Source organism: Channa argus, chromosome 17 (genome assembly GCF_033026475.1).
Source record: "Channa argus isolate prfri chromosome 17, Channa argus male v1.0, whole genome shotgun sequence".
In the NCBI taxonomy this organism is placed as follows: Eukaryota; Metazoa; Chordata; class Actinopteri; order Anabantiformes; family Channidae; genus Channa; species Channa argus.
The window spans coordinates 22,173,344-22,190,554 of NC_090213.1; the positions used below are offsets into that span (position 1 = coordinate 22,173,344).

Sequence of the window (17,211 nt, forward strand, 5' to 3'; positions counted from 1 at the left end):
TAGAGTTTAATCATAATTGGAAGTGAATTTGTGGATGTGTCATTGTCTTATGCTTCAACTCTCCAAGCTAGGACTGGACAGTATATCAAATTAATTTTAATGTTTATTTTTGAACAAATTTTTAAAAAGCCGAAATACTGCTTCCTCTACTGTCACTCAAGCAGCAACACTAGCAGTTTTATGGAGTTACAACAGCGATGTCAGCATGTGTGTTAGCTTTGCCAGTCAACAAGCTGCAGTAATGGTTGTTGCAGCAGCTGAAGACAACACAAAAAAACCAAAGAGAAGTAATCATGTCACCTCAAAGATATGGACATATCAGACACCCCCAACTCCTCCCTTTTCCTTTGTGTGTAGGTTTCACTTTACGTAACACAGTGTCTCTATAGAAACTGCAGCTTTAGCCACCTGTGTGCAACCGTCTGTCGGTGTCCTGTCTGCACTGCTATATCCAGGGACAGGTTTCAGAAGCATTCATAGCCCATTGTACAATTATTTGGGGATAGGCGTTACTTCTTTGTTCTTGTTGCAAAAGTGCTCATAATGTTCATCTTTACAATGTTTACAATGTTTAAAAAGACAGCTGTTCTAGAGCTGGTTTTCTTTATTAATATGGCATATATGTATGACCCTATTTACTGGGGAATAGCATAAAGTTTTAAATTAATTAAAATTCATTTTTAAATCATGTTTTGTGTGGAGTTTATGTAATAGGAAATCATGAATCGTCCAGAACACTGAAAAAAAAAATAAAAAATCGGCTTCTCAAATTGTTTTCTTAGTCTTCTGTAATACAAAACCTGAAAAGAATCAAAAGGAAAATAGAGTATTATAGTATTGTATCCATACCATCCATGCCATCATACAGTGGCTGGCAGAGTGTGCAGCTCTAATATTCAATTAAATTAAATTCAATTCAACTTTATTTATATAACTTTATTTCTGACTTTATATATATATATATATATAATTCACAACAAAGTCATCTCAAGGCACTTTACAGAATAAAGTCGTATAGAGAGAACCCAACCATTCCCCCTTGAGCAAGCCCTAGGCAACAGTGGAGAGGAAAACTCCCTTTAACGGTCAAAACCTCCAGCAGAACCAGGCAAAGGGACAGAGAGAGGGAGACAGAGAAGGAGAACGACAACTACAGGAGATAACACACAGAGTTAATGTCATACAGTGGTGACAATTGTGGGGTAAGAGGAGAGAGGGACAAGAGGAGGAACGGAGCTCAGTGTATTGTAGAGAGGGGGTCCCCTGCAGTCTAAGCCTATTGTAGCATGACTACAACTAACAATAAGCTCTATCAAAGACAAAGGTTTTAAGCCTAGACTTAAAAGTAGAGAGGGTGTCTGCTTCCCGACTCTTAACTGGGAGCTGGTTCCACAAGAGAGGAGCTTGATAGCTAAAGGCTCTGCCTCCTATTCTACCTTTGGAAATGCTGGGAACCACAAGTAGGCCTGCATTCTGAGAGCGAAGTGGTCTACTGGGATGATATGGTGCTATGAGGTCTTCTATATGTGATGGAACCTGACCGCTCAGAGCTTTAATATATAAATGGAATTGACAATGATTATACTGTGGGGCAAAATCAGCATAAACGTTTTTTTTTTGTTTGTTTGTTTTGTTTTTTGCTTGAACACTGGCTGTACAGTACAGTACATAGTGTGCCTGCCTTCCTGCCCACTGTCCTACAGTGGCATCTCAGCACATTGAATCCGCTCCCTTCTGTGTGAATCCTGCTGTGCCTCTGGCCAGTTCAGAAGCCCACTCATGTCCCAGTAGCCAGGCAGCAGCAGCAGAAAGACTGAACCCGTTGTTGCTCAGCCCATCATGTGACAGCTCTGTGTGGCTCAATGACTTCCCCTTCTGCAGCCCCCCATCCGACTGCCATTATGTTTTATTGGACAGTGCTGCTGAGGAGAAGAGAAAGTCAGCTCTCTTTCCAGGGTTGGGGAGCTCTATTCACTCAGTGCACATCCTGCTGAGAGCTCATGGCCGTGACTGTATGGGCCAACAAGAAGAAAGCGAAAGAAAAAGAGTCCAAAGAGTGGATGCAGACATGTGGGGCAGCCACATGGCAATTTTCTGTTGGTAAAGAAGCCTTAAATCACATGTTTCAGTCACACACTGAGGTCTGCTGGAGTATTTTGGGACATCCTCACAGTTCTTCTGCACAGAACTCTAAAAGGCAAACGCTGAAACACTCAGCAAAAAACTCTGGCTGAACATTTGACTGCTACTGTTACTTTATGTAATACAGCACTGGTTGATTTCAAAGGTACTTTCTGACTTAACAATAAAAAATGTTATATATACAGATATATGATGTCATTTGCAGTGGGCCTACTTGTGCGAAATTACAACCCCAGAGTTAAGTGGAAACGAAGAGTGTTAAACAAGTTTCTTCTCATCCTGTTGTCCTCCTTATCTTTGTTTTTCTCTTTCTCATTTCCTTTCTCTTCTTTTACTGTCTCTTTTTGTTCTCTGCTAAGAACAGTCAGCAGTTTGCTACATTTCTAGCATGTCACAATCCACCACATCACCAGTTAGCTTTTAGAAAGGATCATTTTTATATTACAAACTACTCTTTATTTTGTTTTTCTATTTATGTAGTTGGTATTGTTACAGAGTTTTTGCTCACCTATGAAAATATAGCACTAACTCTCATTTATTTTTGTACTAGTTAACATTCACCACCAACAAAGCTACAGCTGCTCAGAGCCCAAAGGGAGCTACTGGCAACCTTTAAAGAGCTGTGTTTTCTTGCACGCTACTCAATGAATGAGATCCCATTTTCCAAACTTTAAAAATCACACGTTTTATTGTTTTATCATATGATATGCACTTTACTGATGATCGGATGTTCAAGTGCTTTTAAAATTGTAAACAAATTAGAACTGTACCTATTAGAACTGACGAAAGCCCCAGAATAATTCTGTCAAATTTGACCAAGTACATTTTGGTCAAGTATATTATTCAAATTGATTCACTTGGGAAATTGGCCCAAGTAAATTAAATTTACTCGGGGGAAAAAAATCTCTTGTGTGAATGGGAAATTAACTATATCGGGAGACTGTTGGTCATATGGTACAGCCCAACCAAACAAACTAGTGTACTGCATGTATTCAGGCTGCTTCTGATCATGCATGGATTTTGTGCAGATGAAATTAACAGGAAATTTTAATGAAACAGAAACCCTCAAACAAACCACTAACAGAAGCAGCTTTCCATGTGGGTGGCTGCAGTTGCAGAACAAACAGTTGCATCACATCGGGTGAAGCCTGTATGCACTTGCAGTGTCATTACTGCTATGCTCCAACAACCAGGGAAGCCACTGAGACAGATTAAATTAGATTAGCAGGGCTAAGCTTTAAAGTCAAATCAGCAGCTAATAGGGACTAACATATTTGGCAGCAGAGACAGCATGTCTTTTGTAAATACAGGGCAGTTAAGCCCAGCCCTCCTCCAGCTACACAATGACTTGACTGTGTAATTCTGCTGTCAGTCAAAGAGCTGACAGCCAGCGTAAAGTTTATGTTCACATCATGAAAATGTATCTTATAAATCGTATAAAACTTGCTATGTAGCATGTCAGAAATGGCCTCTATGGTTTTGAACAACACTTTAGTTTTTTGCTGTTTAGTTGCTAATAGCAGTTATTTTATTATTGTATCAGGGGAGTATCAGCTGAATTTGTTTGCTAGACTTAAATGGGCTTATTGCATTGTTTTTAGTACCTCCCTAGTGTAATGGAATAAAAAAACTCACATCTGTATATATGTTTTTTCCCTCATAGCAACACATCACTACATTACAGTATGATAAGTTCAAAACAACAGCACATAAGCAACCTCCAGTCACTTCAACATCCAGATGATCATGTTATGTGACTGTTTTAAGCTACAGTCTGTTCCGTTAAAAATGTGTCTGTCCTATGAATAACATGTGGTTGTGTTATGAAGAGAAAGGGTTTTGTTTTTTGTTTTTCTGACTCACATTTTTTTTTCTCACTACATCTGTAGCTAAAATTGTTGGATGAGTTTGAGCATGCACTGTTTATCCAGGGCAGGGTAGTTGTGACAAGACAACATCAGCTACTGAACGAAGTTTATTTTGTCTAAATACATAAATTGCATCTTTTTTTTCTTTCCTGTGAAGGCCACAACCTTCATTTAATACCATATGTCTGTGTATCAAATGAAAAGTCCACTGCCAGATGGAAGTGGGAAGTTTTTTTTTCTTTTCTTTTCTCAGGCAACCATTTTTTTGTTTTTATCTTTAAGCCTGGTAGTGATGCCTACATTTAATAAAATCTCCTCATTAACATCTGGGGAAGTTAAAGAATGGATTTCTAAAATTCACCTGCCTGATGAAGAGGCTGAAAGCAACTACACAGCTGTGAGACAGGGCCATCATACAAATATTTCATTTAAGCTGGTTGCTCATTTGCACCTTGCTGCAACGTGTTGTTTACTAGTTGAAATATAACAGTCACAACCCTGGCAGCTTCGGTAATTGTTTTTTGTTTTGTGTTCATTTCTCTTTTTTTGGCCCTTCTAATTAGATGGACCAAACTGTTTTATCAACCAATTCTAGATCTTTAATCACATTTCTTTATCTTTTATCACCATCATAATAGGTTTAATAAAAGCTGTGCTAACTGAAGTTAAGACAGTTATTTGGCATCATCCCAAAGCATTGTGAGAACATTTTGCAAGTTTTTTGTCAAACAAGCTTGAATGATGGTTAACAGGCACATTTGGTTCATACACATGTTTGATTGAATTCAGCAATGAATAATTAAGTATCTTTGTGTCTTGCAGGGCCTCAAAGCTATTTGTATGTAGTGGCATACAAAGCAATGTGGAGGAAATAAAAATCCTACTACACTGAAAACCAGAGGTATTGTATGATTTTTCACACACACACACACACACACACACACACACACACACACACACACACACACACACACACACACACACACACACACTGGACCCAAACACCCTCACAAAGTTACACTTGTAGATGAATTCAGGGATGTTTCCTCACTTTACTGCATTTATGAGAATATCCTAATATAGATGCATGTGGATAGATGATAGAAAATGCCTATTGTGGCAGATTTTTCTTCATGTGGGTCTTAAGAACTATCAACACAAGCACAAACACATTCATTAAACCATGCACAGATACCTGCCAGCTGGCCACCACTTGTTGAGACTGTTTTGCCAGTGGCCAACCTGCTGTTACATACCTGTGAGTTGCGTTAGCATGTATTGTGGGCTTCACAAAAACAGGTGCACCCAGCTGCAAGCTAAAGTTGTATTTCTTTATATGTTGGCACAGTTTATGACCTGACCCAGTTGTCTTTTTTTCTGTTGCTACAATCTCTAATCCGCAGTGCATTGGTGAAGTTGGCCCTTATGTTGCCACTGGGCTTAATGTGCGGTCAGCAAATACATACTGCAATCTGTCTCCAGTTCTGATTCAATTGCCACTGTACTGACTTCTTATCCATCTCCTGATTTGTGTTGTTTTTTCTAAATGCAGCATATTTCTGACCTAAAATTGCAGGCAGATGAAATATGTTTTGGTTATTTACTAATCCCAATGTTGGCGTGTTTGGTCCCTGATGGGATAGTAGAACGTGGTGGCACTGATTTCAGATTATTGGTAGTTAGCAGCTGTGTATTCTTTACCTCCTTGAGTAAGATACAGTGATACAGTTGTACTACTACAGTAGCTGTTCACAGGTCCCCTATGTACATTGTTTGAGGATATAAAGTTAATATTTTGTAATATTGTAAAATGAGGAATATAAGTGAAAAATGAAACAGAGTTCTTCAACACCACTGACAGAATGTGCTTGGTATTCTTTCATATTCTGCTACTTCATATTCGAAGTCATTTTCTTATTACCTGAGGAAGTGAAGTTGTATTTTTTGATGTTTACCATTGGATGCATGTTACCAGACTGTAATATCTGTCCTGACTGTGAATTTATTGGTACACCAAATCCAAACAAGGGTCACAGTTAATGAGTAGAGCAGACAATAATAATACAGAATTTAACATTAGTGAAATTTATTTTAAAAAACCATACGCATTAAGTGGTAGTTGTTTGACCACAGCTTTTACTCCAATGCTGGTGCACAAACTGCATATAAAATTAAATACCGTAGGAAACAATGCCAGCATTGATACTTTACCTGTGATGAGATCTACAAGAAGACTTGTAGACTTTAGAAGATGACAAAACAAGCTGTCTGAGAGTTGTCTTTCTGCTATTACCTTGCGCTAATACTTTCATTTCAATTTCAGTCCAAAATGAAAAAAAAAAACCTCTTGTCATGTTCGTGCACGTGTTACATTTCAGGTTTTGACATCTAGAGTGGCAACTTCATTTAACCCTCATTTAACCTTAGATAAATATGAAAGACAGCTGACTATGGCCAAGTACATATACAACTGTGTGAAAGAAACAGGTTATGGCACAAGGACTTAGTGAGTGAAACAATGACAAAGTGAATAATAATAATGTGAATAATTTAATGGTTTTTATAGTCATAAGACCTCAGCCCAGGTGAACACCTATTGGAGATTTTGAAGCATTGTGAGTTTGGATCATTTGTTCCATAATTATCATCACCATGATAATTAGGCAAAAAAAGAAGGCTGCTGGGGAAGAGAAAGAAAAGGAGAAAAATTCAATATTAAATCCATAATACACAGTAACAGTAACATAGAAAATGTTGATACTTCAGCATAAATTGAGACATGGTTCAAAGGTTTTGCCCCTAATTCATTTTAAACATGAATTAGGCCAAATCATTAGAATCACATCTTAATATAATGCACTTCAGCACACCTCAACCACCCATTATTACCTCAATATAAACACATAGTAGGATTACAGATTATATTAAAAACTTCTTAATGAAAACTGGTATATGAAACCAAGTAAATGAAATACTGATTGTGCACATAACACACTCTTGCCAGGATTTGCACCTGGAGTCTTCCACCCAAATGTGTTGATATTAAACCACAAGAGTTGTTTTTTGTTTTGTTTTTTCACTTTTTTTAAAGAGAGGGTGCAAACACAACAACTAAAGACTATATACAATAACAATTTAAAACCTGACTATATACAAAACCCAAAAATACTAACAAATTACACAATCCCATGTAAAGGCTCCCTCAGCTGTGCCAAGGATAGTCCTGAGGCTGGACAATACCACTGCCCCTTCAGCCGAGTGTGGCAAGTTGTTTTATTTTTTGCCTTTCCACACTCCTTGCAGGTATAATGGTAGAGGTCCTTTGCGAGGCACTTCCGTGGTGTTTCACCCCTAGCTACTCTCTCTGCATCTTCAGCTGCACTTTTCCGGGCTTTCTCTATGGACGCTGCCTAGGCTCAGTAGTGGTGACTTTCTGTGACTGGTCAGTAGGTGGCTGGAACTGAGGAGGTGGCTGATTATCGTTAGGCAGTGACTGGGGGGAGTGGTGGGCAGTTTGTAAGTGGTAAATAAGATGCAGGAGAGGGAAATGGAGTGGGTGGGACAGGTGGGTAGTGGGATGCCTCTGCCTCACTTGCTGCCTCTCTTTGAATTTGTTCCTGCCTCCGTCCTTACTTGTTCTGTTGACTGAGGGCAGGGGAAGAGGTAGTAAGTCCATAAGGGTCAAACTATTTGTAAAAAACTAATTCAGTAGTAATCCTCAGATGAGTTTTATTCAGAATTGTGCATACATAGAAATGGGTATAGGACATGGCGCATAAAACATTCTGCTATATGATATGGTGACACGCATGATAATAACACCTTGATAACTCATCATTTACCTACCTTATGAAACCCACAAGAAGAAACGATCCGTCTACCAAACAGGTCCACTATCTTCTGGCTCTGCAATGGGCAAGCATCAATACGCTCCAGGGCCTCTTTCCATTTCCTGCTACCAGGTTTTTTGCCAGTAGTGAAACGGTACTTGCCCTGGGGATACTTAAAGCAGATGTCCATCCAGTAGCAGTTGGACTTCCCTGTTTTAGTTATAGCTGCAGAAATAAATAAATTGTTAGCACAGACAAACAAATTATTTTTGTCACTTGTAACACAGGATATTTAACATACTGAAGCTCTGTGACCCCCCAAAACCACCTCTTAATATAGTCTCCAGTAGTATAACCTTTTAAAAGTAGAATTTATGTCAGAGAGGTAAATTTCACTGCGATGTTGCCAAGATATACCACAGTTCACCACAATTTCATCTGCACTCATACAGAAAACATGTAACAGTAACGTAACTAGTAAACTAAGTTAACCAATGTAACAAAGATATGACAGCTACACTACAGAGGTTTTCACTCACTTTACTCAATGTAATAAGTTAAAACTTTCTATTTAATTCATTCAGTGTTTGACAAACTTTACCTGTAACCAGCGGCCGGAATTCATGATCAATTTTTGATTTAGAACAGCCACTTCTCGAAGCTTGGCCGTCATGAGCTCTTCGACCCTCCCACCGAGAAGAAACATCCAATCAACGGGCAATCTTCTGTAACGAATTGATTGGCTCTTTTGCCCGTTTGTTTGGCGTGTTCGCATCTATGTTCGGACCTCATTAGGAAAGTGTTCGCACCCGCTTGGTGATGATAGCCTGCCTTAGCTTCCTGTGATTGGCCTGTAGCTTCAGAAAGTTTTTTTCACAGTAGAATCAAATCAAACCATTGTTCAGGTTGATATAGACCAAGACCACCGACTTGGGTCGAACCAAATTCAGGTTCTTTGATCCAGACGTTGGTTCAAGACATGCTTCACACCTGCTGCTAAACTAAAAAGTTCAAAGGTCTTGACCAAACAAGGTAGGTGTGAAATTCTTACAATATGTGTTTTTTTTTAGTTTATTTGCTCTGGTGAGTGGACCAGTTTGTAAACTTGGTCCTTTTTTTCTGCTGATGCATAACAAGACTCAGTGAACCAGAGTTCAATTAAACTGTACTAAATGAGGTATGTTTGAAAAGCCTTAAGACACTTACAAACAGCTGGCAACCCTGCCCAAGTCTAGACCCATCTCCACCAACCAGCAGCTATTCGTTGGTTTTGGCCTGGTCATAGGTGTTTTAGTCACTATCTTCCTTTTGGTCAATGTAAACAAGCTCAACTCAGCCTGTTGATAAAGAAGTCACAGTGTGAAAGCTTTTTAGAACCATCAACATACAGTGACAGTATAATTAATAGTTTTTGTTGGGTAAATGTTTTTCACTGGTTTAGTGGAAATAATCTCTACAAGGGATTTCTTTCAGGAAACCACTCAGCTAAATATCTGAACTTCATAGGAAGCATGTTCATTTTCCAGGCTCAGCTATTGCTGTGCTAATAGCTCATTCATTATGTGTGCTCCAGTTTTTTTACGTGCCTGTGCATGTTTCACTGCTCAGTGATGAACTGAGCACAGCATGCTCATTGCAGAGCAGAACCACAGTTTGGTGTGTGACTCCACTTATTTATTTATTTTTCGGAAGAGCCTCTTGGCGAACGAGGTGGCGGTGACATCGAAGACATGCCATAGTACACGGCTGGCGTCAGAAGAACCTCTGCAGCGATGCACATCAAGATCACCCTTACTGTGGGAACGTGGAGCAGATGTATGTGTGAGACTGTGTGCTTGAGCACACTTGCTGGTTGGGTGGTATTGTAGGCTGGTAAGAAACAGCAAATGAATCACAGGTTAATTTTTTCATGCTCCTTTCTGCCTCTCTGAAAGTTTGTGCACCATATAGAAAGAAAAGCTAAACAGCACAGTGGTAATTATCCGCACATTATTCACACATTGATATTCATTATTATAATCATTTATAGCCACAAGACAAACACATACTTGTGTTCGCCTTTGCCTACTTGCAGCATCAAAGCTTACTGTTCGCCCCCTCCTCCTCCCAGCTTGTTACCTCTGTAATGACTGAGCCAGTGTGGGCTGTGCAACTATTCACTGAAATGTCAGTGATGGGCTCAGACTGTGGCTCCATTGTGGTTTCCAGTTTGCCTGATGATAAGGAGATGCTGTCAGTGGGTAGAAGTGCTACTGTTAATGAACCTAGCTAAGCGTCACTCCATTATATTGACACATGTGGTGGCGTTTTTCACCCACTTGTTTTTTTTCTCCTCCACCTAATTAAACAGTCTGTTCAGAATCTGGGCTGCAACCTGCAAACTGAAGTGAACCCACTACAGCTCACACAGGATTTTATGTACTGCATGCGCTCTGTGCATGTTACAATGGCTCAAAGCAGCTTCTTGAAACCTCAGCATGACACATCACCTGCCATCACCAGCAGTTTCCTGTGCCGTCCTTCTCAGTTTCCCATACCAATTTGATGGCCGTTAAGCATCCTGCTTTATAAGAGACACTCTGTCTTCACCATCAGAACCACTCACGTCAGAGGATGTTTCTCTCATCCTCCCCATCACTATACTGTCGAAGAGCTTTATTTGAGAAAGCAGAAATGTCAGCAAATTAGCAGCTGCAGTGGTGCTGGGCCCCACTGCGAGACGTCAGCTCTGTAAAACATCAAAGGTCTGCTGTGCTGCGGTGGATGCTGGGATCCTCAGTCAACGTCACAGTGATACTGCTGCTCCTGTTTGCAGTAACAGCTCCAGGTTGCAAAACCCATTATCTGTGTGTGACATCTTGTGCAGAATGTGTGCTAGTGGATAAATGAAAGTAAATGTTAATATTTAACAGTTGCTCATGTAGGAAGGAAAACCCACCCCGAATTTATTGATGTAGAGCGCCTTCCAGGAATTACTCAACATTTAATTCCTTAACCTATTTGGTTTTAATTTGTACTATGTTTATATGCATAATAATATAATAAATACTGTCATAAATTTACTTAGTTAGATGTTGTTTGACAACCAATTATCATTATAGTCTGTGGAGCACTCCTCACCTAAACATTCTAAAGCAGAAATAATTAATCAATGGTCAATTCCCAAACCCATACTTTCAAGGAGAATTCTTGGTACTATGGAAAAAAGCAAAGTATCCTGTGTAGTATAATATTACTGAACTTTAGCTTCACTGTGTTTTCAAAATTTGCCTTGCCCACTCTATCACAACACAATATGTGCACGTTTTATTTTAGCCCTCTGCAGAAAGTCTCTTACATCATTTATCCTTCCAACCCCCCAGATAAAAGAGGCCAGACTGGGTGTAAGAAAATCATGTGCTAGAGGGGTTCAACCCCAGCATCTCTGGCCTAAACCGCTCATTAAGTAATGTACCCACCACCCAGCCAACCTGTGTGTGGAGGCCACATACAGAATGTTGAAGTTTGACTCAGAGAAGACTGGGATAATTATGCAGCATGCTGTCTGTTTATACTGATTTGACTTGTTCCCTTGCCTGGCATTGTAATGTGGCTTAAAGTTCATAAAGTCTCTCATGAAGCACCCCCATGCTCGCTGTAGCTTGTTGTCTGCTGCTTACAGGATGTAAGAGTGTGTGTCTATCAATTGCGTGTGGTTTCTTGTGTGTGAGTAAGAGTCTAATGTGTACATGATACACTACCATAACCTCATCCTGTTCTTGACTCACAGAGTTGCTAAAGAGCCCACCTTTTATGATATGTACTGAAGACTTGCATTTGATTTGTTCAATGAATTATGGCTATGCTTCTGTTTCCTGTGAGTCAACTCCATTTCTTTGCACATTGTAATCTGTGCTATGATAACCTCATATATTTACTGTTAATCTCCACTGTGTCTTTAAACGAACAGGAAATTTATTCTTAAGACTTCAAGTCTAGGTGTGCTCCTTGTGTATTTACATCCAAATTGAATGTCATGGCGACCATATGGTCAAGGTGTAAAAGATGAACAAAGATGTTTTTTGGCCGGTTTGAAGAACCATGGGTGGGGAAATTGGATGGCCGAAACAAAGGCAGCTGTAGCTCATACTGACAAGCTTTAGACTTACTGTCTGGCTTTTTGACAACTGTGACTGATATATTGTCAGCAGAGCTGCAAGAGGCTCTGGGTGTACCAGGCTTTCTAATGGCTTCACACTTGGAAGAGCTTGTTATGGACACAGTCGCAAAGAGGCTAACAATAAAGTCTTTCATTTGGCTAGAAACATTTCTTGTTTGCAAATTAGTCTAATCTTAACCCACACAGGCAAGATGGTCATCGATCCCAAAATAAAAACCTCTGTGCCAAAAGCCAAAAACCCCACTTGGTTTAGAGATCAATTCCCATACCCGCATTTATCTACATTCACCACATGGACTTTGCACTTGATCCATCAAAGTTCTCCATGTTCCTGCACAGCTTTGTCATTATGTGTTGTGCTAAAAAACTGACAGTCTGACCTGTCAATAATCGCACGCATTTTCCATCAGCACTCCACATGTTGGAGGTTTAGGCGTGGCGTGGTTTTAATTATAATGGGAGGATAAGTGTTGGGGGAGGGTGGCTGTTGGTTTGCAGCCTTATGCTGGCCTGGGGTTCCCAGGGACTAAGCCAGCGGCTTAATGAGCAGGCCCACAGGAATTAGTGCTACTTAGACCTCTGTGTTTTGGCTGCTGGGAGAGGCCCACTGCTCAGCTGAGTTACAGCGACTAATGGATGAAGAGGATGAGCAACAGTGGCTTAAATCTCCTTCTGTTGGCAGATGTAGTGAGTTCTTCTTAAACTGTGTCATGTTAAGATTCAACACTAAGGGTGGGTAAATAAAATACACTCCCATAAGAATCACGATGCATGTCTTTTCCAATTCTGAATCGAAAAATGACTTCCGAATCACAAGGACATGTTGTAATATGGACAACATACGGTGGGCATATGATATGGTTAGCTTGTAGTTTATTTTCACATCCAGAACCAACATTTGAACATATTTTATTGGCTTGATAACTTTTGCAAAGTAATGATGGAGGGGTTTTAGAAATACTCTACCCTATCACCAGCAGACCAATGTCAGTGAAGCAGACCCACTAACTATGGCGCTAAGAAGCAGCAACACTACAACACTACACACTGCAGCAATTTACAAAAATTCAACCAACTGTAGTGAGGCAAATAAATGAGCATGTTTAAAAATACCTGTGTCTATACATTGTTTTGGATAAAGATTATTACTAATGGCTATTCTTAATTGTTTTAGATGTAACAACAAATTACCAGACCACTTTACTCTTTTTTTAATAACCACCATCAGAACCACTTAGTTTAACTGTCAGTTTTGATTCATATGTAGCTCAGTGGGCAAAGGATCCACAGTCTGGCACATAGCATACTATAGTAAATGCAAAAATATCATGCCTTGCTTTCTTTTGTTAAATCATATCATTTTGAATTGAGAATCCCCAAGAATTGAATTACGACACAAAGATTTAGAATCAAATTGAATTGTGAGTTTCCCAGATTCCCACCCCTACTTGAAAGTAACATATTTGTTTTCTGTTCTACCAGGAAGCAGTTAGGAAGCTGAAAACTGAAACTTTGTCAGTTAAAGGGCTTAGTTAATTAGTTAGAAATTGTCAGACCAGATTATAACCACTGTTTTTAACCATTAATTTTTTTACATATACATCAATTTTTCTACAAAATTTTATTTTTACATTATTATTAATTATAACATAATTATTATTATTATTATTATTAAAAAGATTGGAAAAGGAGCTGTGCAATAATATTGCCTATGCTGCATCCTGAAAGCTGAATGTTTAAAGTAACGTAAGCACAGCATCCTGGTGCGAATCCACTTGCATCATCTCATATCCCATTTCTGTCCCTTTTTTCTGTCTGTTCTCATCTATCTATCTATTTTTTATTTATTTTTTTGTCCTTTCAGCTTATCCCGTGAGTTCAGGGCACATCACAGCAGATCATTGTCCGCATGTTGATTTGGCACAGTTTTTTTTTGTATAGTCTTACAGTATCTATGTTTTAAGTAAGGCTATTTATATATTTATTGATTGGGTAGTAATGCTTGATGTTCCTCCACCTTAGGACAGATAAAGCTACTCCTGAGAGCAAGGTCTACTGCAGCAAAACTGACAGGCTGTGCTTGTTTCCACGTGGCTTCATGTGACTGAACAGTGATTGATGGTCAATTGATCTAACAGGAAACCCCTGGGTCATCATTCAGGCCCAACACCAGTTTCTGAGTTGTCAGTTACAGTATTTCCAGTGATGGATCCCTGTGTAGTTCCACTTTTTCCAACATTTTTACCAGGATGTTGTTGTTAAACAGTCAGTCTGGATTCACTTTTTAATCCATCTGTCCTGTATGCTATTGCAACAGCTATTAGTTTACATGAAATTTGATAATTAATCATAGTCCCTGCATGGCTTTTCCATAGATATAGATTCTCTCTGTGTGTATTTATTTATTTATTTATGTATGTATGTATGTATATTTAAAATAATCATAAGAGAAAAATGACATTAGGGATAATTCTGTTCATTTCTGGTTCCGCAATAAATGTCCCATTGTAACCATTTGTATTACAGGGTTCAATAATGTTTCTCAGTCTCAATCATGTTGGTTTATCCAAGTCAAATCCTACTAATCCTTTATCAAATCTCTTTAGAAATACACATGTGAGATTTTGACCAAAGCACATACTTGTTACCAGTCAGAGAAGAACAACCATTTCTGCTTTATTAGCCTGTTTTGGAGTATTTATTTTATTGTAATTTCATATTGTTGATAACCTGTTTACTACCCCATTTTTATAAATTGAATATTCTCCACAATCGCCATACAACTAAAACCAACAAGGAATCTTCACTACTCATGCTTTGCTTGCTTCTCTGCCAGAAGCTTTGATTACCTTGTATTGTTCCCCCCCAAAATTTTAAAAAGTCCAAACTTATGTCATTTGACCAGAAGAACCATCACATGACCAGAGATCTTTTGCATTTGTAGTTTAGCAGCTGTATTAGTAAGAAAATGCTGATGCAGATGGAGACCTTGAAGGGCAACATTTTTTAAAAATTAGTCCAAACATTTTTGAATTAACAAAGATGTTAAGCTATGTGTCTGCCTTCTTTTGTAAATCAGACCACCAAACATGAATAGAAAAATCAATGTTAGTTTTATCATCTTTATCATCTGTTTTTGTAAAACAATGAGTGTGTTCACCTGTGGCTGTGCATAAGTAAACCCAGTGAAGTCAAAGAATGATGAGCCCTAAAGATTATCCCCAGCCGCAACAAAATCCTCTTTGGAGGTGCTGAGCAGTGGGGGCACTTTAATGAGTCTGGATGCTGTCTACCCACTGCTGTGGCTCTGTATGCAGGAACGTGTTGTACCGAGCCAGGCAAGTGCACACCCTGGTGTAAGGAGTCATAGCTGGATCACTCTCTCTCCTCTGAGACACAACACATTTTTAAGTCTTAAGTCACTCATAGTGTACATAAATTCTCTACATCATCTATCAAAATGTGTATCCCGGCCCTTCGCCATTCATAGGATTTTAAATCATCACAGCTACTGAATCATTTCTATTCCCCAGACTCAGACAACCTGCGTTTGCAAGCAGAGCAAGGAGCGATAGAATTAAGTGTGTTCTGGAAAATGGTAATGTGGTGGGGGTGTCACAAGGAGATCATCTCACTGGGTCCGTGATGACCAACTGGGCTTTATCTGCCTGGAGTGAAAGAAAAATAGCAATTAAAACAATAATAAAGTAGTGCAAACCAGGAGATAAGAGACATTAAAGCAGTGAGTAGGGCTGAGGGGGCACACTGCTGGAATTATGACCAGTCTCTCTATCTCTGCCACTGAGAGGAGAGTTGAGAAGGACAGAGTCCTCGTCCTCCTATTTATAGAATGAATTGTTGACTCAGCCATAAGACACCTCATCAGCAAATCTGCCTTCCTTTTAAATGGAAGAAGTGAGTGGTTATTTTCAGCTTTTTGGGGCTGAGCCATGTTATTACCCTGCTCTCCTACAACTTTCTTTTCAGTGAGCTGAATGGAAACATGACACCCTTGAAGGTGCATTTGAGAGTTTTAACCACATCCTGCAGACAGTCAGTGGAATAGTTTTCAATGTGTCACTTCTCTGCTAGGAAGGTTCAGCAAAGTGTTGCACCTTCTTTACAGCTACACATTTGCAAAATGGTGCACCTTCCATAAGCTCAGTTGATACAGCTTCGTCTTTATGACTCCAGCCACAGGGCTGAATAAAGTATCCTAGTACATCGAGTTGCTTTTAGTGATGGCATTCTAAGAAAATTCTTCAAATGAAAACTTTTTCTAGGAATTCTAAGAAGTTCCTTTTAAAGTTAGGACTAGATCCTGGGAAAGATAAATTATTAAAAAAACTCTTTGAAGAGGACACAATGGTGGAAAGACAGAAATACAAGAAATATTCTGTACTGACATTACATATTATATTGTGTAGGGATGTTTGTAGTTGATCCCTGAAGAGATAATTATAATATATCTTATTTGAAATTAAATTCTATGAGTAGGCCTGTTGATTTCTTGTCCACTCTGTGCCCATTATCAATGAGAGCAAATTTGTATATCTATAGTGTTATTTTATTTACTTATTTATTTTTGAGCACATCATACCTAGCAACAAGGTCAACGACACTCAACTGTTTGTTCGTTCATAGTTGCTCTGAGAATTGAGTAAAGGTATGTACTGTTTTTTTTTTTTTTTAATCATCAAATTTACAAGAATGCAGGCAGAGCTGATATTAGGGATCAGTCAGTTGACTATTGGTATTCTCACTATATTTGATTTTACACAAATGAACCAAAGATCTGGGGCTGTTTTTAAAGGGTATTTCCTTTTTGCATTTAGACCTTTTAGCATTCTTATTTTTCTGTTCTGTTTATGTTATTATACTGTATATCCCATCTTGGATAGCTCACATTGCTGTAAGTGTCTGTATGTTTAATGTAGATGACCCCAGTTTGTACCCTCCGTTTCTTCTGTCTTAGTGAAAGCATGTGTTTAAAATCACTCATCATTGTCTATAAAGCCTTTTTTTAATATGTTGTTGAAATAAATCATCTGACACTGTCATTTTTGTTGTTGCTCACATTGTTGAGGACTCGAGGAAATTGCAGGAATGAGTTCTAACAATTGTTTATTTCCTTCTGTTGCCTGTGGAGCAGGCAATCAGCATTGCATCAGCTTCAGGAGGTGCTCAGTATTCAGAGGTTGTTTTGATAGTA

General features: G+C 39.0%; 1 protein-coding gene across 3 annotated transcripts in view; it reads left to right on the top strand.

Moving 5' to 3' along the window:
* Window positions 1–17,211, top strand: part of fynb (FYN proto-oncogene, Src family tyrosine kinase b) — a 70,318-nt gene that overhangs the window by 11,741 nt on the left and 41,366 nt on the right. For all 3 annotated transcript variants that reach the window (XM_067481823.1, XM_067481822.1, XM_067481824.1), the window contains one exon: window positions 4,833–4,911. The gene's annotated coding sequence lies outside the window, so the exon portion shown is untranslated. The remainder of the gene's footprint in view (window positions 1–4,832; window positions 4,912–17,211) is intronic.